Source organism: Hesperophylax consimilis, chromosome 2, assembly GCF_061612785.1.
Source record: "Hesperophylax consimilis isolate HC1 chromosome 2, BYU_Hcon_1.0, whole genome shotgun sequence".
Lineage (NCBI taxonomy): Eukaryota > Metazoa > Arthropoda > Insecta > Trichoptera > Limnephilidae > Hesperophylax > Hesperophylax consimilis.
The window spans coordinates 14,239,837-14,265,492 of record NC_142837.1 but is presented as its reverse complement, the minus strand read 5'-3'; the positions used below and the strand labels follow the sequence as shown (position 1 = coordinate 14,265,492).

The following is a 25,656-nucleotide window of genomic DNA, read 5'->3' as shown; positions in this document are numbered from 1 at the left end:
GCGGCTTGGATATTATCCAAGGAACAATAGCCGATTGAATAGTACTGTAAGCGGTTAAGATAATGCATTGTTGTATTTTTTAAGGAATATTGTTGGAATGTTGTCTGGGCCAGCAGATTTCTCAGTGTTATCAACTGTTATTGTCAACTGTTATCTTTTTTATTTTGTTATTATTTACTAACCAATAAATTAACATACATTTTTTTGGTATAATCCACCTCACTAGGCTGAGCCTGTTCTGGCTGGCTGAATTTAATTTTAGATAATGCGAATTTACATAAAATCAAAGATATAAATAAAAATATATAAAGAAAATACAATAGGTTTACAATGCCTTTGTTGACTATTCATGTGTGGATTTTGTGTCTTACATTTACACTTGTTGCTGGGTCTTTAATATCTTTTTCCATTAAATTGAAAATTTTTGGAGCCAGATTAGGAAAATGTCTTTGTCCATAGGTGGTATTTATCTTCGGGGTCATGTGTTGATGTCTGTTTCTTGTTTCGTTATTGTGTTGTATAGTGTGATGGTTAAGTTTGTCTTTTTGGTAATATAAAGTTATAATTTTTATGTATAGTTGATGTATGTTTAGTACGGTGAAGTCCTTAAATAACTGTTTTGTCGAGAATCAGTAAGGTTTTTTTGCGATAACTTTAATTCAGGCTTTTTGCGCTTTGAGAAGAGAGTCCATATTAGTTTTAGCAGCACCACCCCAGCCAATCATACCGTGAATGATAATTGATTAGGCTAGTACGTAATATATTGTTTTTAGAGTCTTCGTTTGCATTATGTTTCGTATATTTTTAAAGAAATATATCAGTTTTCTAACTTTACCCGCTGTTTTATTTATTTATTCTGTCCATCTTAAATATTTGTCAATTTAAATGCCTAAGTATTTAATTACACGGGTCCGTGTTAATGGGTTGCAGAGGAAGTTGTTTTTAGATGTGCAGTCATGAATGGTTAAGTTTTCATCGAGTCTTGGTAGTCGTCTGGGATCTATGCTAAATGTCATGTACTTTGTTTTGTCTATATCTAGTGTCAACAGATTATTGTCTAACCAATATTTAATCTTGTTTATTTCTTCAGTTGCATTTTTAGATACATTTGTCCAAGAATCCAGAGTAAAAACCAGAACAGTGTCATCCGCAAAGCAAATAATATCTCCACTTATGTCAAGCTGGCATAAGGAATTAATATATAGTAAAAACAGGATGGGTCGTAATGTACTTCCTTGGGGAACTCCGTAAGTTATGTATTTATTTGGGCTTGTTATATTGTCTTCTTTTAGTGAGTGGCTGCGGTCAGTTATATATGATTTGAACCAGTTATAAGCTGAATTTTTAATAACCATGTTTTACAGTTTTTTAAGGAGAATTTTATGTGACACTGTATCAAAAGCTTTGCTCAGATCCAGAAATACCGCAATGCAACTTTTTTTTTGTCAACATTTTTTAGAATGGTCTCTGTTACTCTTAATATTGCATGTTGTACTCCCATATTCTTTCGAAAACCATACTGGTTTTCTGATAAGATTTTATGTTTGTCTAAGTAGTCTACAAATTGGATTTTCACTAGATTTTTGAGTACTTTAGTTAGAACATTTAAAAGTGAGATAGGCTTGTAGTTTGTGGGATTATTTTTGTCTCCATATTTAAAAATAGGCACTATGTTTGCGCTTTTAAAATGGCTGGGGAATATGCCGCTAGTGATACTGAGATTACAAATGTATGTGAAAGGAAGAGCAATTTGATATTTTTTCTTTTATAAGTTTCGTGTCAAGTTTGTCGAGTCCAGTCGCACAATCGTTTCTCAATTTGTTTGTGTGATGTATTTTGTATTTTTTTGGAATGTTTTATTTCTAAATGTATTGATATCTTGGGCATTTGTGATGTATTTGTCAGAAAGTGTATGTTCATCAGTGTTCATTTTATTCAATAGTTTTCTGGCAAATTTTTGACCAATGTCTGCAAAGTAATTATTTAATGTGTTAGCAATATCATTCTGGTCATATATTATTGGATCATTAACTTCTATTTGTTTGAATTGTTCTGCTGGTTTCCTAATTATGTTGTTAATTTATAATTATAATACCTTCGGGTCTTCTTTATTTTCTTCAATTTTTCGTCTATAATATTCTTCTTTCGTTCGTTTTACTATCGATCCACAAATATTCCTATATTTTTTGTAGTAATTTTGGAGCCTTATTTTATTCGGCGAGTTTGATGCCTGTTTATGTAGCTTATCGCGCTTATGTAAGCATTTCACCAGGTTTTCGTTGATCGAAGGTTTAATTTTTTATTTTTGTGGACGAGCGTTCGGAAGATTGTGTATTTTATCACATTCTTATTTATTTGTTCGGTGAAAATCTTCATTGCTCCATTAACATCTGTTTTATTTAAAATATTTGCCCAGGTTATGGAATTAAGAGATGATCTAATAGAGTCATAATCTGTGTATTTCAGTTGCGTTTTATTTAATTGATTGTCGTTTTTGTCGTTAAGTGGTCAGCTACTGTCGTATTTACTATAGTTGCAAAGATATTTAATTTTGTCCTGACGTAAATATGGTCTATATATATTATGTTTGCAATATAGGCGTGACTCTGGTAGGTAAATTGATAGCAGAACGAAGACCGTAGCCTGCAAGAAGACATTCATAGTCATCAGCTTGGTGGTGTCTGTCTCCAATTATATTAATGTTCAGGTCTCCAGCTATGATGCAGTTAGTGAATTTGTTATGCTTTTTGAAGGTTTTCGTTCAGTGAGATAAGGAATTTCGATATGAAGGAGACTCATAGATTGATAACAACAAAATCAAGACATTATATGCACACACTGTTTGCTTCTAGTAAAGTAGTGGGAATCATTGAACCAAAAATAGAATATTTTGTGAAAACTATCACTACATCACTACGGTTTTTGTGATTTTTTTATGAGAAAACATCGTAGCCTTGTATGTTGGGCCCATTGAAGTCGTCATTAATCCAGCATTTGGTAAGGATGATAACATCAAAATTTATTTTTATAAGTTGCCTTAGAACAACTAATAAACTATCAATATTTTTGGTAACACTTCTGATTTTGTTATTTAATATTTTCAAGCAGTAATTGCCTTTAAAATGCATGGATACTTTTGAGGCATCGAGAAAATTAAGTGTGTCTATGTCAATAATATTTTGCATTTCATTTTCGATTCGTTCATGTATTTGTTATTTTATTTTATTTGGGAAAAAAGCAGTTACACAAATAGATTTTGATACAAATCATTTTTACCAAGTTGCATAAACCAGTAAAGTTTCCACAGAAGATTCATTTTATATATAGGTAGAAAAACATATGAATATAAATAATACAATACAATATAAATACTAACTAGTAGAAAAAGAAAATCTCCAAAAAAATAAAAATAAAAAGACTACAGATTTAACCCATACAAAAACAATGCACACACTAACACTACTAAGTTACCCGCAACGATCAAACGCTACTCTCTTAGGAATGCTATGAGTCCTGCGAGGCTCGTATTGAACACATCGATATTTGTGCATAATCTATTAAAGGTGCTACAGCTTCTTCTTATAAATACATTTTCAAGATAATTAGTATTGCTCTTAGGAATATAAAATGTGTTTGGAGATCGAGTTACTCTTAATGGACATCTGAAATGAATATTTTGTAAAAGGTAGGGGCTATCAATAAAATAGTGGATTATCTTATATAGCATTACTAGGTCTCTGATATCTCGGCGTTGATCAAGAGTTTTAAGGTTCATGGACACATTGTTTTCATCATTTTGCATGCGACAAGAGACATATTTCAAAAACTTTTTCTGAACTCTTTCTATGTTTGATTTATATGTAGAACTATGAGGGTTCTACACTGTTGATGCATTCTCTAGGTGGCTTCGGACGTAAGATATGTAGAGAATCTTAAATGTTTGTGGATTTTTGAAAACTGAAAATACTCTAAGTATAAATCCCAGCATTTTCAAAGTCTTCTACGTAATATGCTCGATACGAGATTGAAAAAGAAGCTTACTGTCCATTAGGACTCCAAGATCTCTAATCACATTTACCCTTTTTGAGAGTTTTTTTTAAATTTTGTAGGGATATAATATTGTGTGTTTCTTTCAAGAGTAAGATATGACGCTGCATTTGTCTGCATTCAAAAGAAGGTGATTTTTTAAACAATATTCATTCACCAGAGAGTCAAGGTCATGCTGGAGTTCTATGCAATCCATCTATATATATTACATGTATATTATATTACACCTATATTACACCTTATGTATATTACACCTCATAGTTTATTGGAGCAAGGTCTTTCTTGAGAGCCGCTATGTACGCCGGGCAGTTACCCCTGTCACCAGTTGAGTGATCAGTAGGTCTACCAAATTTAGTGCATGTCGCGCAAATTGGTTTTACGGTGGTATTTGGGCAAGACTCACGGGTGTGGTTCTGTTGAGCACAGTGTCCACATGTAGATTTCGTATCTTTACAATATTCGTTAGAGTGCCCTATCATGTGTTCAGTCCAGTTTATGAAGACTTTCTCTTGTTCCACCAGCATTTTCCTCAATGTTGCAGTCATCTCGTAAACACGATGACAGGTAGTTTCAGTGCGAGCGCCGGCCAGGTGATTTAGCTTGCAGGTCAATATAGATCCCTCGATGTCTTGTACATTAGGAACACCCGTCAGGGCGATCCTCAAGAATTCATCGTCCGTATATTCCCGCGGGACATTAAAAAATATTACTCTCGGAAGTCGTTTTGTGGGAAGTCAAGCTTTAAGGGTACCCGAATTGTCAAAACACGGTGCTTCTAGTAATTTATCCTGTTCATCTGTTGTTTTTGTATTAAGCGGGACACCTTTATTCCGAATCTTTCGAATCACTATAATTCGTACTCCTAATTCAAATGGCCGAATTAAGTTCTTGACAATTTTCTTTGTTTCTTCGCTGTCCTTTGTGGTAGCTGAGTTTTTTGGGAAGATGCAGATGGCGGGCCTTGGTGCTCCAACGTGCTGTCCAGATTAGGTGATTGGCGGGAGTCGGTGGGCAGCATTTGACTGTCTTCGGACAATGTCAGCAAATGAAAAGCTGGCCTCCGTTGCTACAGCCACTCTTTGCATGACAGGTCCGAGGTCAGACTCCAGCTGGGTAATTTTCTGTTCCAAGTGCGTTTTTTCTTCTTTTTAATGGCGAATTTTGATTTTGGCCATTTTTAGTTGGGCAGTCACAGTGGTTAAATCAGCACGCATCGTCTCGCGCTCCAACAAAAGCTGGTAAATTGTTCTGAAAACTTTGGAGACATTCCTGAAGATCTTCAACTAGTCTTCCTTCGAGACCTTTGACTGTTTATCTGCTAAAACTTTCTGAAAAGCTGTCAGATGAGCCTGGGTTTCGTTGAGCACATCCACTCCAGAGGCGCTTGGAAACATTGTTTCATTGCTGTCCGAGCAATGGGATGACGTATCGGATAATATGTCCTCTTCTACATCCTCAATTAGTACACACTTTCCTCCATGTTCCTCAGTATTTGGAAACATCGTGTCCAGTGGACGTTTTTTTAACGAAAGCATTAAATTATAAAAAAAATTTTTTTTGAACACTCACGAAAATTATTTAATAATGATTAATTTTATTTTGACCGGTCAGTGGTTGAGTGGGCATAGCGCTTGGGTCTCACCCGAGCGTCGCGTGTTCGATTCCTCGGCTGGTTAAGTCCTCCATCACAACACAAGCAACATTTTCGGCTTTCTGTGGTGGTAGTAGGAGATTTTCAAACATTGTTGGGTTATTCGTGACCCGGGAATGTTTGTCTTTCTTTTTTAAAAAAAAATAAAAAATAAATTCAAATAATTTCAATTTGACTTTTTTTTAAATAAATGTACTTAATTGCCATCTATTGACTAGTAGCTATAGAAATTATTCCGTTTTAGAATGTAGAACTTATTGCCATCTATTGACGTAACTAGTATATTTGTATGTAATAGATATTTTTAAAAAAAATAAAATTTAACTGTTCTTAATTCACAAATATAACACTGATTTAATTGTTCAAAAATCAACATTAAAATTAGTTTAGAATTCACTTGTGTACGAATTGACAAAAAATTTACCAGTTCATAGTATCCTAGGTACACTTAATGTCAAATTTTTGATAAAAATCAATTTTGTGCATTTTCCGGTGGAATACCGTGAAGACAAATACGCTGGGCGATAGCTCGAGAAGAATACTGCACCTCAGCAATAAAATCTCTTCGATTTAACACTATTTCACTGTTATAAATCTCAGAAACCCGGAGCTTACGAAATAAGCGACCATGTACAATAGGGTGTATCGATTTTTATCTTTTTTTTTGTTTTCAAATTCCAAGTTAAAAAAAAGTTGCTACTAGGTACCACAACTAACCACAAAAAGTTTTGGATTTTTAAAAAAATGTTTAAGTCTCCCGCACAAGGCTTAAAGTTTTAATTTTTTTCAAAAAATATGAAATTTTTTTTGAATTTTAAAAAATAAAATCGTAACTTTTGTGTTTATTCGAAGTAAAAAAAAAACAGTAATATAAGGGCATAAAAATAAGTAAAAAACGATTTTTTTTATAAAAAATGGATTTTAGGTCTACCGCACAAACCCTAAAGTTTGTTAATTTTGATGAAATTTTGTGTACATAGATGAACCATGTTATTTTTAAAGTTTAAACCACCGGAAATAATTGTAATTTTCTTACAGAAGGCATAAAATGAGACAATATATATAAACATAATTCATATATACACATATAGTAAAAATTTAAACCACATATATACTATATAAACAATTTGTTTTTTACCTGAAAAAAGATAGTTGAACGGTGTAAATTGTATGAGAAAGGTGTTGAAAGAAACTAATGTTATTTTGACCGCAGAGGCATTTCTAGTAGAGCTGGAGCTCAGTTAGCTTCTGCACTTTTGCGAGACTTAAATGTCGTCACTGCTGAAAACCAAGAGGCAGTAATCGACAAATCAAAAGTAGTACGTGAAAGACTTAAGTCTCGTAAAGAAGCAAGCTCAACTCGAACCTCCGATCTGTTGGCTATTTACTTTGATGGTCGTAAAGACGAAACCATAATAAAAAAAATAGTAGCTGGTAAAAGCGTCAGAAAATCTGTATCGGAAGAAAACATCTCTATTGTTGAAGAACCTGGTTCCAAATATTTCGGTCGTTTAACTCCTTTAAATGGAACAGGAAAGGAAATCGTTACATCACTAGTTAAGTATTGTGAAGAAAAAACTGTCGACCTGAAAACACTTAAAGCTATCGGTTGTGATGGTACGGCAACAAACACAGGTACTTCAAAGGGAGTTTTAACCTGATTTGAAAATAAAATAGAACAGCCAATGCAGTCAGTTGTGTGTCTACTACATTTGAACGAATTACCATTGAGAAAAGTTATGGTTGCACTTGATGGACCAACTTCTGGACCGAACACATTTAGTGGGACTATTGGTAAACAACTTTTAAGCTGCCAAAATCTGGAAGTTGTAAATTTTGTTGCAATTGAAAGCGATATACCAAAGTTCGATCTTACAAAGTTGAGTACAGACCAAAAGTATATGTACAAAATATCCAAAGCTGTATCAACAGGCACATGTACAGAAGAGTTGGCCAAACGAAACCCCGGCAACATCTCGCACGCCAGGTGGCTTACTCTGGCAAATCGAGTTCTTTGTTTGTATGTAGCCACCGATGATCCGACCCCTCAGCTAAGAAAGCTTGAAGAGTTCATAATGAAGGTCTACATACCATCATGGTTCTCAATTAAGTGCAATCCCCAAACCCGCAAGCTTCCATTCATTTTTTTAAAACGATTCTTTTCAGCAATTTGGCGCAGCTTTAGGAGTATACGGAAACAGTTTTATTATATTCCGAATTAAACAACGTCCGTATATAAGAATCTACGACTGTTAATATATATTACCAGATCCCTATCCTCGTTAGAATACTGGAGATTAAGCGTTACAGTGGCTGTAATTGTCAGTTTATTATATTCCGAATTAAACAACCTCCGTATATAAGAATCTACGACTATTAATATATATTACCAGATCCCTATCCTCGTTAGAATACTGGAGATTAAGGGCCCAGTATTCTATCCTGTAAAACATCAGTACGTTACAGTGGCTGCGCCACTGTTATATACAGACTTAGTGGTACTGTAGGATCTCAATAATAGAACGCGTGTTCGAATATAATGTTTATTAACAATTTAGTACGGATTGACTACTTCTATCTTCTGAGCTGTCGGTTGGGAAAAGAGGGCGAGCAGATGCATCCGTCATCTTTTATACCTCGATCTGTCATCTCGCTCTTACACATTCAAAAAGCAGGCGTACCACCTAAAACCTTTCTTACAACTTGGAAGATGAGCTAAGAAAAGTCGTCCATGCAACGTTACAGAGAAATGCTTTCATGGCTCACCCAGAGCATGTTTTGATAGCTATGCTGTTTGATGAACGAAAACATATCAGAACGTTGGCTTATAAAGCTGGCCGCATACATACGTTTTCCGAATTCGTTTTCCGTATTCGGACATCCGAATGCACGGAATTAGTAGAAAATACATTAACTGCCGCACACGTTCGTTTTAGTTCCGAACGGAACAAATTCCTTACGCACGTTCCGAATGTTCGGCGAAACCGAATGGAAAAAACCTAATGACGTCATGTGGAACGCAGCTTTTGCATACATTTTGTTTGTGCCGACGCAAACGTTTGGAAATTTCCGTTCAGTAATTCAGTGTTGCCAACGGATCTTGACCTAATATCGCCCGTTTCTCATACATAAGGTAGCGTAAAGTAGCCGAATTTGCTGTTAGGTGGGACATGTTTAAAATTGATGTTTTTACGTGAAAATATAAATTTCGTGGGGGGGGGGGTGGCTAGAGAATTTCAAAAAAATAAAATTTGTTCCAAGAAAATAAAAAAAAATCATGGGGGGGGGGGGTGGCTTCAAGAAAATATAGAATTTGTCCCCAGAAAAATAAATATCATGGGGGGGGGGGTGTTTTAAAATTGATGTTTTTGAAGTAGCCTAAATGGTGATATATCGCCCTTGTTGGCAACACTGGTCAGTACAGATAGTGATAGCTTGGTGAACGCACGACGATGGAGGACGACGATTTATTAGCAATTGCATTTCTGTTAATAATGAAAAAGAAAAAGAAACGTCGGTATTGGGTACATCCATTGAATACTCGGAGAATCTTCGATAGTCCGTTTTATCTGAATAGAGCTAAGTTACGAGCACACCCAGATAAATTCTTTGATATCTACAGGATGTCAATAAATTCTTTTGATGAACTTCATAATAGCATACGTGATAAATTAATAAAGCAAGATACCTGCATGAGAATATCTATGGATACGGAAGAAAAACTAACCATAACCTTGGGGTAAATTCTCTTTATTTTTATATCAATATTTATTTAAAAAAAAACAAATCCAATATCTTATTATGGTTAAAGTTTAGGTATTTTCCAATATTATCTTCCTGTTCTTGTCCTTGAGATTGTAGAACTAAAAAATCGCTTCGGTATCCTCGGCGCAATGAAGATTATCACCATGTAGAGATGTAGAAGGTGATGTGTAGTGATACCCAACGCAGAATCTTTAACTACCGCCTCAGCAGATCACGACGTGTAGTGGAATGTGCCTTTGGCGTTCTCTCGAATAAATGGAGAATTTTTCACACTAGCATGACGATTCCACCAGAATTTGCAGTATTAGTAACAAAGGCAGCGTGTGTGTTACATAATTTTGTACGCAGAAGAGACGGCTATCGATTTGAAGATACTTTGACACATTACTTCGAAGATATACCTTTCCGTAGTCCACAGCACAGATTCACAAACCGAGGTCGAAACATAAGAGACAATTTTGCCGAGTACTTTATGACACCGGCAGGGGAAATATCGTACCAATATAACGAGAGAATTAATAATTTACAAGAATAAATATGGCCACTATTGTAATAAAAAGTATGTTGAAAATATCTTACCTTTGTTTTCTTTGTCCACTTTAGTGCACGTGTCCCAATCCTTTATAACCTCTTTAAATACATTCTCCCAGGCCAAATCTTTGACATCTCTGTTGTGATAGTCGTTATCATGAATATCCCACAGGCAGGGGTATTTTTCAACAGCCAATATTAATGTTTCTGCCTTACACATTATCGTGTTGCGATTCAAATACAAGAAATACGTCCGATGCACGCGGTGCGGGTGCGATATAATGAACAGTGTTGCCAACGAGGGCGACATATCGCCATTTAGGCTACTCAGAACGAGAATCGACGCCGAAAAAATCTAAAAGACGACTGGTCGCCAATTAGGCTACTTCAATAACATCAATTTTAACACGTAAAAACATCAATTTTAAACATGTCCCACCTAACTGCAAATTCGGCTACTCTAGGCTACCTTATGTATGAGAAACGGCGACATTAGGTCAAGATCCTTTGGCAACACTGGTACTGACGTTTATACATTCCGAATAAAGAAAAACGAACGTTTGCGCTAGTCTCACGGAATTCCGAATACGGAAAAAGAATTCGGAAATCAAATACGGAAAACGTATGTATGCGGCCAGCCTAAGAAAATCCAGAAAGCTCGCGCAACCGAAAGGAAAGGGGTAAGGGTATTTAAACCCCCTCAGATCAATGTTGATGCCAAAGACTACATAGATATGATTGACTGGCAATCCACTTCAGTAACCGAACCCCCTCTTGTTACTGTTATGAGCCTAGAAGAGTTGGAGTCAATTGCGGAAACTGGAAAAAGTGAAAGGGTTGAATTTAGAATTCCTTCTCACACTCAAGCGGTGCAACGAATTGTCAAGGAAGTCACAGAAGCTTCGAAGCAAGTATGTGGGCTGATCGAAATAGATGGTTTTATCCGTGCCAGACTGGCACGTACGACGTAAGACCGTAAAGAGCTACCTTCGTTCGTTCCAAGAGCCAGTACAAAACCTCTGCAAAGGATTAGAATTAATGTAAGTTTTTTTCGACTATTTTGTATAATGTTTCTAAATAACGTCTTTATCATACTGTCTTCCATATTAAATTGAAATTTCATTTGGGAACTGTAAAAAAATTGTAAAATTTTCACTAGGCTTATGTAAATACTATACATAACTTTGATTTAAGGTTTTGAAGCCAAGATGAAAGGACGAATACTTAAACAAGTCAGTAAATTTTCAGTAGAACAAGAAAATTGCCACTCATGTCGTATGGAAAGTAATTACCAAAATTTTGTACTTAGTTATTATACAACTTTTATATTTTTGTAATAAACGACAGTAAAAGCAAATAACATAAGTTTCTTTCAACATACAACTTTCAAGTTTCTTTTTGCATACTATAAGCCCCAAAGAAAATGTTTTACTTATAGGAGATATTAATCTAGACTTGTTAAATTGTCAAAACCCTATTATTATGGCATATGAAAATATAATGTCGGATAATTATTTAATCAAATGTATTTGTGACGTAACTAGAGAAGCAGTTTTAGCAGGAAAAGTTACTCGTACTTGTTTAGACCACATATTTGTCCGATTTAACAGTGGATGTAAACAAAGCGATTCTCTTTCCTCATGTGTATGTAATAATATTACTATAGCGGATCACTTTTTAACTGCAGTTAATATTAAATATATTGCAAGGAAAGAAGCCCCAGAACACGGGGAAAGAATTTCGTTTTTATCGCAAAACAAAATCGACAAAAACATTCATAATTTTAAGTGGCACTCCTTGCTTGAGGAACTAGATTGCAATATACTATATAGTAAAATTAAAAACAACTTTAAGAATTTGTATGAACAGAGTAAAATCGTTATGAATTATAAACCCAAAAAAGACCTCTGTCAATAAAACCTTGGATAACTTCTAATATCTTAGAAAACATAAAAAAAAAGATTCATTGTACAGAAGGTGGAAGAATTTTCCTAGCAATCAATTCTTTGAATTGGAATATAAAACTTTCAGAAATAAGGTGACAAAAGAAATTATTAAATGTAAGTCTACCTTTTTTAACAATAAATTCAAAAATTATTTTGGAAATACAAAAAAAACTTGGGATGAAATAAATAAATTATTAGGACGCAAGTCCAAAAGTAGTTGTGACGAAATAATCTCGAAATATATGTTAAATACGAATAATGAAGAAACCGTAGCAGATAAGTTTGTTGAATATTTTACCAATAGTGTTAGCTCTATGATACATAAATGTGATTATTTAGCATCGACCGTCAGGCCGAATGAAGTGCAACATAGTATGTACCTACCCAGAGCTACCTGCCAAGAAATCAATATTATTGTTAGCAAATTAAACAATTCAAAGTCACCGGGGATTGACAACATTCGAATGTTTGACATTAAGACACATATTAATATTTTAGGGCCTGTTATAACACACTTTATCAATTTAATTTTATCGCAAGCAGTAATACCAGATGAACTAAAAAGTAGCATCATTAGGCCAATTTACAAAGGGGGCAAACATACAGATATTCAAAAATTATAGTCCAATAAGCATATTGTCAGCCCTAGAAAAAATACTTGAAAAATACATTTCCATAAAACTTAATAAATATCTAGAATCTTTCTCTTTGTTGGATCCCAACCAATATGGATTTCAAAAGAAAAAAAGTACGGAAATGCTGCTTCAGGAATTTTCAAATCACATAAATTATGAATTAAATCTAAAAAAACAAGTTTTGGTTTTATTCATAGATAACTCTAAGGCATTTGATACCATTGATACAAATAAACTATTAGAAACACTGGAGGCAATAGGAATTAGAGGAAAGCTGCTAGTTTTATTAAAAAATTTACTAACTGATCGACAAATAAGAGTAAAAATTCTTAAAAAATTTAGCAAAAGAAAATATATCTCAACAGGTGTTGCACAGGGGTCAATTCTAGGGCCAACCCTTTATATTATTTATGTCTCAATTATGAGAAAATTGTTTTCATTTGCTAAACATTTTGTATATGCAGACGATACGGCGCTCGTAATATCGCACGAAGATCTGGTTACTGCAATGAACCTTTTGCAACATGATTTTATTGCCCTACTGAAATGGTCGCATGATGCAGGCCTCTTTATAAACGCCAAAAAAACTAAAATTATGCACATCAGATCTCCACACGCTAGATGTAATGTAATTCCTTCATTATATTCACACACATTTGACTGCATACATAAAAATGTTGCACAGCCCTGTTCATGTGAAACCATTGATTTTGTCAAAAGTTATGTATATTTGGGTGTTACTATTGACTGCTACATGAAATGGGATGTACAAATTGCTAATGTTTGTAAACGTCTACGAGCTATTGTGGGTAGGATTTATAAAATAAAATATTTCGTGCCTATAAGTACTTTAAAGTTAATCTACTTATCTCTGGCTGAATCCACTATACGTTATGGAATTACTTCTTGGGGACATTCTTGTAAAACTAATATAAGCTATATACAAACATTACAAAACTCCATTATAAAATTGTTAATCCATAAATATGACAATCAACACAGAAGTAACATTAAATTAATATACAAGTCTCTGAATATTTTACCTGTCAGAGGATTATTGTTTTATAATATTGTAAGTCAACATGTTATATTGTCTGATTCATTGTATAGGGAAAGAGTTTGCCATAAACATAACACAAGATTCACTCAAAATGAAGGACTGGTAGTTCCGAAATGTACTAATAAATATGGTGAAAGAACTTTAAACTATATAGTACCCAAAATGTTTAACTTATTACCAATGACAATTAAAAATAATAACATGTATACTGCTAATGTTAAATATAATCTAAGGAAATGGTTATTGGATAATAATGATCTATACTGATGCCCCTGAAATGGAATTCATATTCTAAGAAAATGGAAAAACAATTATTTTGTAATACCTGACTACCTACCTCTATTTATGAAACTATTGATGTACTTGTTGATAATACTAATTTGTTCATACATTTATTTTTACTTGCTTATTTTATAAGGCTTTTATGTTTTATGTTGATAATAATAATTTGTTCATACATTTATTTTTACTTGCTTATTATATAAGGCTTTTATGCTGCTATTTAAACTTTTCTGCAATGTAACCAATTTATGTAATTATGTATCGTTCAAATTGTATCTTATGAATGTATAAATGTTGTCTCTATGTCCCTGCTGACAAACTACATAAGTAGTTTAGCGGGTTTAATTGTGAATAAATAATAAAAAAAACACCTTTCTCATACAATTTACACCGTCCAACTATATTTTTTCAGGTATAAAACATATTATATATTATATAGTATATATGTGGTATAAATTTTTACTATATGTATACAGGGTGTATCGGCACGTACCCGACAAACTTTAACCAGCTATTCCTTAGCATATTTGGAGTAAAAAATCTTATGTGCACTTTGCTGTCCATTAACGTTTTTTTTTAATAAAAATTTTACTATTCATATTTTCACCACATGTCACCACTGTTTTATCCTTTGACAAAGTTTGAAAACCCATCTGGCAAATATTTTATTCGAATTCCGTTGAATAATGCACGTGTGTACCTATATTGGCGCACGTTTACAGTCACAACGAAATAGCACGGCACCATTCGTCTCATTTTTAACTATTATTATTTAGTGTGTGCGAAAGAGCGAAGACGCTTTTTGACATACTTGCTTATAACAGCTGTTTAACACGAAACGCAATGCCAATGACAGTGATGTAGTGTGGAAATTTTAATTTTTTTTGTTTTTAATTGAAAAAAAAATGCTACCGGACAGCAAAGTGCCCACAACATTTTTTACTCCAAATGTGCTAAGGAATAGTTGGTTAAAGTTTGTCGGGTTAGTGCCGATACACCCTGTATATGAATATGTAAATATATTATTGTCTCATTTTATGCCTTCTGTAAGAAAAGTACAATTAATTCCGGTGGTTTAAACTTAAAAAAAAACATGGTTCATATATGTACACAAAATTACAAATTTTCATCAAAATTAACAAACTTTAGGGCTTGTGCGGGAGACTCAATATACATTTTTATTAAAAAAAATCGTTTCCTACTTATTTTTATGCCCTAATATTACTGTTTTTTTTTACTTCGAATAAACACAAAAGTTACGATCTTATTTTTTTAAATTTACAAAAATTTGATATTTTTTGAAAAAAATTAAAACTTTAGGTCTTGTGCGGGAGACCTAAACATTTTTTTAAAAATACAAAACTTTTTGTGGTAAGTTGTGGTACCTAGTAGCAACTTTTTCTAATATACTTATTTTCAAATATTTATATGATTTGGGATCAAAGCTAATTCTTTTATATCAATGCAAATCTTTTCTATAAATGCAAAGCAAATGCCGTGACTAGCGTTGTTAAGCTATACATAAAAAGCTCATTATAAGTATAATTTGTATTCTATTTATTATTATAATCGATCATTCTAAATCAATATTGAGAAATGAGTTCAAAATCATCCATTATTCAAACAATATTACATTAGAGGTAGATGGACTCATCTTCTTATAGATGCTTTAAAGAAGTGGTATGTATTTGGACTTAATAGGAAACAGGAAAAATGAAGGCAGTCATTATCTCTGAATGTAAGGTTAATAATAGTTAATAATAGTTTGAACGATTCTACAGTTCTAAGATTAAAAAATTAACAATTTGTGGCATTCTCAAGGTCTTTTTATTGTACTTTCCATTAAAGACCGACTTACCACACTAATGAACACCAAAAAAAAAATGATTCCGGGCCAAAATAGCATAATTTAATCGCCTCCAATGAAGCCGCTGGGAGTAACCGTAAAGGTTGCCACATTTCACTTCTGCTAAATGCACTAACTTCAAAATAAAAGCCAAAAAAGTCACGCATTCAGATTTTCCAAAAAGGTGCCCTCTTGCAATAACTTTCAGCGAGATACAGACCACTTGAGGAAGGTTAATAAAGATTTTTTTATATTATTAATTTCTTAAAAATGGAATTCCTAAATTATTTATTTACCAGCTTAGTGTTGGCGACTTAGTTTTGAAAATCAGTATGGAAAGAAATTCTTAACTGAACCTTAGGCACAAGTATTTGAGTTAAAAAAACAAATTCATTTTCCATTAATCACTCCAAATGCTTCTACAATCGTCCGTTTTCCGACACCTTTCAAGAAAAGGTGAAGCCTTGGAGGGTAATTTAAGGCCCTCAGTCCGCAAGTCGAAAACTTATTTTCCCAATGCCTACCTTATGGGTCCGTTTTTAAATTATTTTGTCGGTTGTTGCCAAGCAGAAGTTTGGGCCCCAACAAAGTTTCCCTAGCGAGTTTAGCTTTCAAAATATCATTAGTACTGCAAGGAGCAAATAAGGAGCGGGGAGATTTAACTTTTCTCTTTGTAACGGTCAGAACATTTATCCCGGCATGTTTTGGGTAACAAGTTATAGGGCCAAAAGGTACAAGATGTCTAATAAGAGAAATTGTCATTATTAAATTAGGGCTCTCGACTTTGAGGGTAGTTTTCCGAGGGCCGTTTTTGCGCTAGTTAAAAAGTTTCACGTTGAAGACTCAGTGAAGGAAAATGTTTAATTTAATTATTTTGTGCGTAAGAAAAACTTTACGTTTTTAATATTTTAACTTGATGTTTTTAAGTCAAGGTTAAAGTTTAAAGATATTTAAACCAAATTTGTGTTGTGAATTAAAGTTTTTATGTTATTAAACTGTCGAAAATTTACGAAATACGAAAACTGGAATAAAATTATTTGTCTTTTGTTTGATGTTTACGAAATACGAAAATTGGAATACAATTATTTGTCTTTTGTTTGACATTTACGAAATACGAAAACTGAAATGAAATTATTTCAAAATCGACGATTAAGTAGCTTAAAGACGTCAACAACTTAATGTACAAATTTAATTACGTGTAAAAAAACATTATTTTAAATCCACGATATTGAAGTATATAGAAGTAAGGCAGACGAAAGATTTTAGTTGTCGCAACTATTTCGTCGCTGACGCGTCTTCAAATTGAGTGCGGACACGAGACCTTTTAGGTGTGGAAACTATTCCCATAAACCAGATATATATTTATAAAACATCACTTAAGTGTGAGTGGGTAGTACTCGGAGCAAATATCATAGAATGTGAAAAAAAACAGTCTCCGAAGACTTAGAAATACTTGTTCAGCCGCGTAAAAACTAGCGGTTGCCGGCAGACCAGTTAACATGGGTCTTGTTCAGACCATTTTTAATGGGCATCTTCAAACCGGTTCATACCAGTTTTAATGGGTTTTCTTCAGTCTTGTTTAGACCATTTGTAATGGACATCTTTAGTCAGAACAAGTAGTTATCATTTAAAAATTTTCCAAGTCATTGAATATATTTATATAAACATAAATTATATAAATATATATATTATGTATATATATGTAAAGAAAAATATCATTTTCTTTAATTCAAGGCAATGCCGAGCGTGTCTCGTCATTGTGGCTGTGTGTGTCGTGGACTGTCACTGGCTGGATGTGCGCCACAGTACCTACACAGTCGACTCGATATTTCGTAATCTATGGCTTAAGACAAAGTAAAAATAATCTATGGGTTCTGACAAGGCAGATTGATGGAAATAATTTCAATAATTGATAATTGCTGTCGTGATTGTGATTAAGGAATCGATATAACAATTAATAACATTAAATGTCTTTTCTTTCCTTACAGGTAATGTTTTGTTACTGAATGCTTTTTTTATGTAAATCTTGTGAGATTAACAAAATAAACTTCTACTTTCCTTACAGAGATTCTCAATTGTGTTTTAACTGACTGTGTCGTTCAAATCACAAGGAAAATATCATTATATATAAATATAATGATTAACTACTAAATTTATATAAATATATATAAATTTAGTATGAAACAACATTTGACATTTTGATACACATATCAATTTTTAGGGCATTTTATTTTATATATTTGTTGGGCCTTTGTGTAATTTTTTTTTAAATAAGTAGTTAGGTACTAATCCAGAAAAAAACGAAATGGGAGGATATAATACGGTCGAATCTAGGATTAAAAAATGTCGCTCATAATACAGATGTAGTTGTTGAGCGATTTTGACATTGCCGACATTATCTAAGTACCTAACTTCTGAAGCAAAGCGCACGAAAATATTTTTCTTTCCTAATAAACCCATGAACTCTGAAACTAGTTCAATGGATCAAAACGCTCTGTTTTGAATAAGGGCCTACGTCATCTTTGTGATGCTGTGTGGAGGGTCTTCTTAAGGCGACACAATACCCTGATAACGGGGATTTGCCCCGACGCTCACATTTTAATTATTTCTGATGAGCTTATTACTAAATTCTTAAATGTTTCTAGAGGGATTCGAAGGGATGCAAGTTATTTATATTTAAGATTAATAAAAACAGGACCTTACAATTAAATATATTATGTAAAACGATAAGTACATTTTATTAAATGTAAAATGTTGTAAGATAAGCGGCAAGTACCAGATTTTATTTTTCTAGACGATGAATTAGTAACTTCCCGACGACTCCCTCACAAAAGATTAGAGATTTTATTAATGTATTCATAAGAATTAATTAAAATAAAAACACTCGCGAAAATCCAATTTCTGGCCAGATACACGAAAAACGACCGCCAGTACTTCAAAACTCTCTATTGTGCGTAGTATATTTGTGTGCGGGTTGACAAGGAGTTACTACGTATTGATTCAGACGCAGCGAAAGTTCCGGCCTGTAAGGTTGTGTGTCTCCCGGCCCGTCGCTCTGGTCATTTCTTTTACGTATTTTTTTTATTTAATCAAACGATTACTTTGAAATCTATTAGTGAAATTTTCTGTTTTTTATAATTTAACTTCTTCCTCAAGTGAGTAAAGGTTTTTTATATAAATAATAAATATAAATATAAATAATAACCAATACAAAAGAATACATTGTTAAATGCGTAAATGTGTAGGCACTTGAGAAAAAAGATGACACTAAAGTATTGACGTTATGTTATTATGTATCATTTCTAGCCCAAGTAGACTTTTTTACTATTAATCTTTTTTTTCACGCGACGCGGCTGTCTGTCCGGTTGTCACAACCAGCGGCACAGAATGTTATAGAGTGCCCCTTCACTAGAATCGTTTTCCTAGTTTTATTTATTTACGCCCTACTGGGCTTTTACATTAATTTCTAATTATACAGTCATGTTAGTTGTAACAATGGAATATCTAATAAATTATGGTAAAATAAAAGGAGTTTTTTTACTAAGGAGTGGTATTCTCTTATATTTCAATAAAGTGTTTGTGAAGAGTTCGTTTCATTACTAATACTCCAGGGCAATTACCGATTCGCGATCGTAATTATTCCGGTAGTCCCAATTTTTTTATATGTTTTATAAACTGATCCCCTGATGTAAAATCTGAGTTTCCGACCTTGGCACACCTGTGCTCGCGCCGCCATTTTGAAAAAAACTGGCCGAAATCGCTCCAAAATCTAGTTTTTCCAAAATATCTCATTCCCAATGCAAATTTCGGCTAAATTAGCTAAACAATTAAAGTAGAACATAAAATTACTTACTACTTTTGTGTAAATAATTTTCTTCAATCTCTAATAGGTACCGAGGTAGAAAGTCGTAAAGGTGCGTATATTTTTGAAAAAAACAAGTTTTTTGCGCGACTAGCTTTTGTTTTTTGTAAATATCTCGTTTCCAGTACAATTTTGTGAAAAAATTATTGATACTAATTTTGTAGAAAATAAAATTTCATAAAATAAATAGGTATTTAATTTATGTGTTTTAACTCTAATATGTATCCAAGCTCTTATCCACCAAAACCAGTTAAATTACCCAACAACAAATTTTTGAAATTCGAAAGTTTTTTTTCCATAAAACAAAAACTCTACATCGAAAGTGTTTCTCCATACAGACAATTAGACATATGTCACCTATAAAGTACCTAAAGTCATTCGAATATTAAAAAGAGTCATTAATCTTTTAAGTTTAGATTGTTAGATCATTTGTTGTAGATAGAATTGTGCAATTATCTCCCCAAGTTACTGCACTTACTTACGTTGAAATGATTTTCAAAGTTAAGGTAAAATTGAACCAATTTATAATAAATCTCTTGGCTAATATATACTTACGTTTCAGTTAAATATGGGAAAACAGAAGACAAAAGAAGTTTTATCCCGAACAAAATTACGGCACCAAGGAAAATGTTTATCGGAATGGAGAAGGTACTACTTAAATACACACATAAAAATAGATCTTTGGGATACGTTTTTTACAGAACATAATTGTACAATGTCAGCTTAAATAATTTTATATATGTAGATATATACATATATACGCAGTCGATAAACTTCTGAGCATATTGAATTTGGAATATAAGAAGTAAATTAATTTTGATTTCCGGTGACATATTTTTATTTTTACCGAAATGCATTTTTTACACCAAATAAGCTCAGGAATTGTTGGTGAAAGTTTGTCGGGCATGTCTTAATACATCTCTAAATAATTAGGGAATAGAGACAGTATAAATAATTAACAATATTTCTCATTTTAGGAAAAATTCCGCAAGACTTCATCCAGATAATATTGCAAATAATAAAGAAAATACGAGTATTGTGTTAAACACTATACCGACACTCAACATGGTAATTTTTTCACAATTTCTGTAAATATAAAGTAAATAATATTAATTTTATATGATTAAATAAGCGCTCTAAAAAAATTAACAATAACTGACATTATTTTTCAGTACGGACCAGAGATGAATGAACCTGAAAAGTTTTCACTATTTGCTGGCTCTAGTTCTTATGACACTAACGTGCATGCCGTTTCCAGCCCCTTATAGCTAGGTCTCACGCAGGCATGACGATTGTTGTCAACTGATATGTTCTCACAACAATAATTGTTGAAGAAAAATAAAATTAAGGAATGAAATTTAAAACACTTTACCTCTGTTTCAATTTTTGGCCTGGTTTTGGTGGATTAGAGCTTGGATACGTATTAGAATTAAAACACATAAATTATATACCTATTTATTTTATAAAATTTTATTTTCTACAAAATTAGTATCAATAATTTTTACACAAAATTGTACTGGAAACGAGATATTTACAAAAAATCAAAGCTAGTCGCGCAAAAAACTTGTTTTTTTCAAAAATATACGCACCTTTACGACTTTCTACCTCGGTACCTATTAGAGATTGAAGAAAATTGTTGTCACAAAAGTTGTAGGTAATTTTATGTTTTACTTTAATTATTTAGCTAATTTAGCCAAAATTTGCATTGAGAATGAGATATTTTGGAAAAACTAGATTTTGGCGCGATTACAGCCGGTTTTTTTTTAATGGTGGCGCGAGCACAGGTGCGCCATGGTCGGAAATTCAGATTATACATCATGGGATCAGTTTATAAAACATATAAAAAAATTGGGACTACCGGAATAATTACGATCGCAACCCCCTTTTTGGCGCTATGTGTACTGGCCTATAATACGGAATCCCCAAATATATCGACAACATTCTCACATTTATAACCCAGATAATATGTAGGTACGTTTATCATCAACAAATCAATACAAAAACCGACCAATATCATATAACAACAAAGGCAAAGGCATATGTCAACAAAGAAAAAAAGAACAGGTATCCGCTAGTAAGCAGGGTGAAAAAAATCAAAGGCAGAATAAAGAACACAGAAAAAATGTGCAATTAATGCTTGCTTCTAGACTCAGCAATATACCACCTCTATCTATATTACAGCAGGTAATTTATACACTTGTATATACCCGTCTATACGTACTTATACGCTCGTGTGTATAATTCCAAAATTTGATTGAAAAGTGAATTAACATAATGTTTCTAATATTGTTTTTATTTAATTACGAAAAAACTTAATATATCAATAATCCGATGCCGAAAGGACCGATTTCACCGGAGAAAAATTCTGAGCAAGTAATAACTGATTTAAACATATAATTTTATTATGAACGTATTGAAGTCGTAAAAAATTTTCAAATACATATTTCCCATACATATTGTTTTCAATTATATATCCGTAATAGAAATTTTAAACCGTTAAATATTTATGTTATAAACAGAAAGCCTACCTCAAACATTAACGAATTCTTAATGTATCATGAATCTATTTTAAATAACTGTACAGATGATACCCTTATCTTTGGTGATTTCAACATTGACATTCTTCAAAAAAATAATACATCTCTTAAATACATCAACACGCTAGACTCATACAACTGTTTCATATGTAACACATCCTATCCTACACGAGTAACAGATACCTCTACTTCTCTAATAGACCATATCATCTCAAACAGACAAAATATTTCCTCAACTACTGCAAATATAGATGCCTACCTAAGTGATCATAACATTTTGATATTAGATTACCAAAACAGCTTGAAACATCACACTAATAATAGAATACATTCTTTTTCAAACAACACCAAAACAACAATAAAATCATCCCAACATAAATCTGAGTTACGCATAGGAGACCAACGGAGGGGTAATACTCCATGGTTTGATGCAAAATTAAATGCACTTATCAAACAGCGCAACAATGCGTTTAAAATCTGGAAAAAAAATCAGTAAAGTGATATATTCACAGCACTGAGAAATAAAACAAGAAATCAAGTTACCAACTATAGAAGATATGCTAAAAAAAATACTACACGACTATATTTAAAGAAAACCTGCGTAATCCGCGACAGACATGGAAAATAATAAATGCAATTCTAACAAATAGCTTGACACCCCAGAAAGATGAAATTGAATGTCTTCTCATTAAGAATGAAGAAATAACATGCCCAACACAGATAGCTTCAACTTTTAACAACTTCTTTATATCAGTTGGGGAAAACTTAGCAGCTACAATTGCATCATATCCAGATGATTCTATCACTATAAACACGGATCAAAAAGCAATCCAGTCCTTATACATGGCCAAAACAAATAAAACAGAAGTTCTCAGTATCATCTCTCAACTAAAGTCTAATGCATCTCCAGGTTTAGATGGAATTACACCAGTGTACCTGAACTTTTGCAAAGATATATTAGCTGACCACCTTGTTTTTCTTATTAATCAATCCCTGAATAGTGGAATCTTCCCAGATCAACTAAAGATAGCAAAAATAATTCCGATTTACAAAGATGATTGCAAAAAAAATCCTTCTAATTACCGTCCTATATCCATCCTCTTTGTCGTCTCTAAAGTTTTTGAAAAGGTTATTAAGCTTAGGCTCACTAAATATCTCCTATCAAACAATTTACTCGCATCCCAACAGTATGGATTCAGAAACCAATCTAACACAAAATGTGCTGCCTTCGATTTTGTATACGCCCTCCAAAAGCATATAGACCAGGGTAAGCATGCTGCAGGCTTATTTATAGATTTAAAAAAGGCTTTCGATACGGTTGACCATGGGATACTACTAAAGAAGCTAGAACACCTAGGCATAGTAGGCACTCCCCTGAAGTTACTGTGTAGCTACCTCTCTAACCGACACTGTCAGACCTTTGTTGGAAAGGGGACAAGCAGCATGGGAACGATAAAATGTGGCGTGCCTCAGGGCTCCGTACTTGGACCATTACTATTTTTAATATATATATAAATGATATTGCTAAATGGGGACTTAAGGGTACAATACAACTCTATGCAGATGATACAGTGATTCTTTATCACAATAATGATTTAAACGAACTTGAAAAGGAAATGGAAAGTGATGTAGCTTGCCTGGCAAACTGGCTGCGATTAAACAAACTTAGCCTAAACATAAAAAAAACACATTACATACTGTTTGCAAATAAAAAAATGTATGTCTTAATATAAGTCTTGATAATAACCGCCTTGAAAGGGCTGATGTTACAAAATATCTTGGCCTTTTCATTGATTCACAACTCACATGGAATCACCAATTTAAACATGTTCTATCCAAAATTACTCATATAACTGGTGTTTTATATAGACTTCGCGGGTTACTTCCTCCCTCTCTATTAAAATCGATTTACCATGCTATGATTCACTCACATCTAATATATCTCGCCGGAATCTGGGGATTTGCTACAAAAAAAATGATTTCAGAAGTCCAAGTCGTCCAAAATAGAGCCCTGCGAAATATTTTCAGTTTACCTTGGGACACACATGTCAAAGACATCTACAGAAACACCCAAATACTTCATTTTAATACCATTCCCACTTTTGAAATAACGAAAACTATATTAAAAGTAATTCAACACTCGGCACATTCCAACACTACACTCTATTACAATTACGACGTACACCAACACAACACAAGAAATCACAACAAACTACAAATACCAAAAATCAAATCAACAAAATATGGACTAAGATCCCTGGAATACATAGCTCACACAAAATATAATCAACTACCCAACGAGATCAAATGTGCAAGTCAATGTAAAAAGACCCAAACTAACATGCTCAAACTTCATCTTATTAATGACTATCTGAAATAATAATGTTGTGTATGTCCCATCATATGTCCATTTAATACATACAGCTATATGTTTCATGTAATGCGTATCATTCCCGCAATGAGTTTATTAACTCCTGGGAGTACAATGCTTTATATAATATACTATATTCTGTATTGTATACTTTTAATAAAAAAAATTAAAAAAAAAAAAAATTGACGTAAATAAAGTAAAAGTTTTGTTTACACAGGAAGAGAAGAAACCCGTTATTCTGGAAGGAAGGAGAATAGAAGACATATTTTTTCTTTAACTGTATTAAATAGAATTTCGCAGCACGACTCTTTTTATGATTGTAATTATCTAACTTAGAGATAGTTGAGCGTATATTTCGAGATGACAAGTTCTGGGAAGAAAAAATGCTTATTAAATTAACTAATTTTTAAATGGATTGCATTCTTGTCGAGCTTATCGATCCTGGAGTCACAAGGTCTATGAATGTTCGTGATCCTCCACATATCTTAGATATTGTATGTAAAGAACGTCAATTTGGAAATCGTCGTTTAGATTTCGACGAAATGCTATTTATTGAATAATTATTTTAGTTTTTTATATAAAATTATTTTTACTATTTCTAACTTATATTATAATAAATGATGGCCTTTATACAAAAAAAGTTGCATCTTATGCTTTTTACATTACATAATTATTTGTTTTATGTAACTTTTAGTAAACGATAATAATACATATTGAAAATGACTGATATTTTATTTATCTTGTCAATATATTCAGATATAATTATGATCAGATATTATGAAAATGATTCGTTATTGAATACCGTATTGCTTTGACATCTGTCAATGAAGAACACGTCGGTTACGAGTCATAAGTTACTGCCTACCGTCTAGCAGTATGGTTACAGAAATCTGATAAGAATCATAAAATCATGAGCTCCTTCTGCAATAGGTAACGTTTCTATCGAAATTTGCCTAAAACATGCACATTCAACTTAATATTACTATTCACATAGTTTGAAAGACGCCCATTATTAAGCATTTCATGTTCAAACCTTACTCATGGGTACCATCTAGTGGATTTCATCGCTGCTCTGACTTCGAACTGTTCGTGGTGTCGGGTGTTCCCCATTGCAACGTACTTC

The 25,656-nt window shown here is 33.0% G+C and overlaps 1 long non-coding RNA gene across 1 annotated transcript in view; it reads right to left on the bottom strand.

The window, feature by feature from the left end:
- The window catches only part of LOC149425718 (uncharacterized), a 301,264-nt gene extending 291,020 nt beyond the window's left edge, over positions 1-10,244 (bottom strand). Inside the window, exon 1 of the long non-coding RNA XR_016304201.1 lies at positions 10,043-10,244. This is a non-coding gene — a long non-coding RNA (uncharacterized LOC149425718). The remainder of the gene's footprint in view (positions 1-10,042) is intronic.
- Between the last annotated feature and the right edge of the window lie 15,412 nt (positions 10,245-25,656).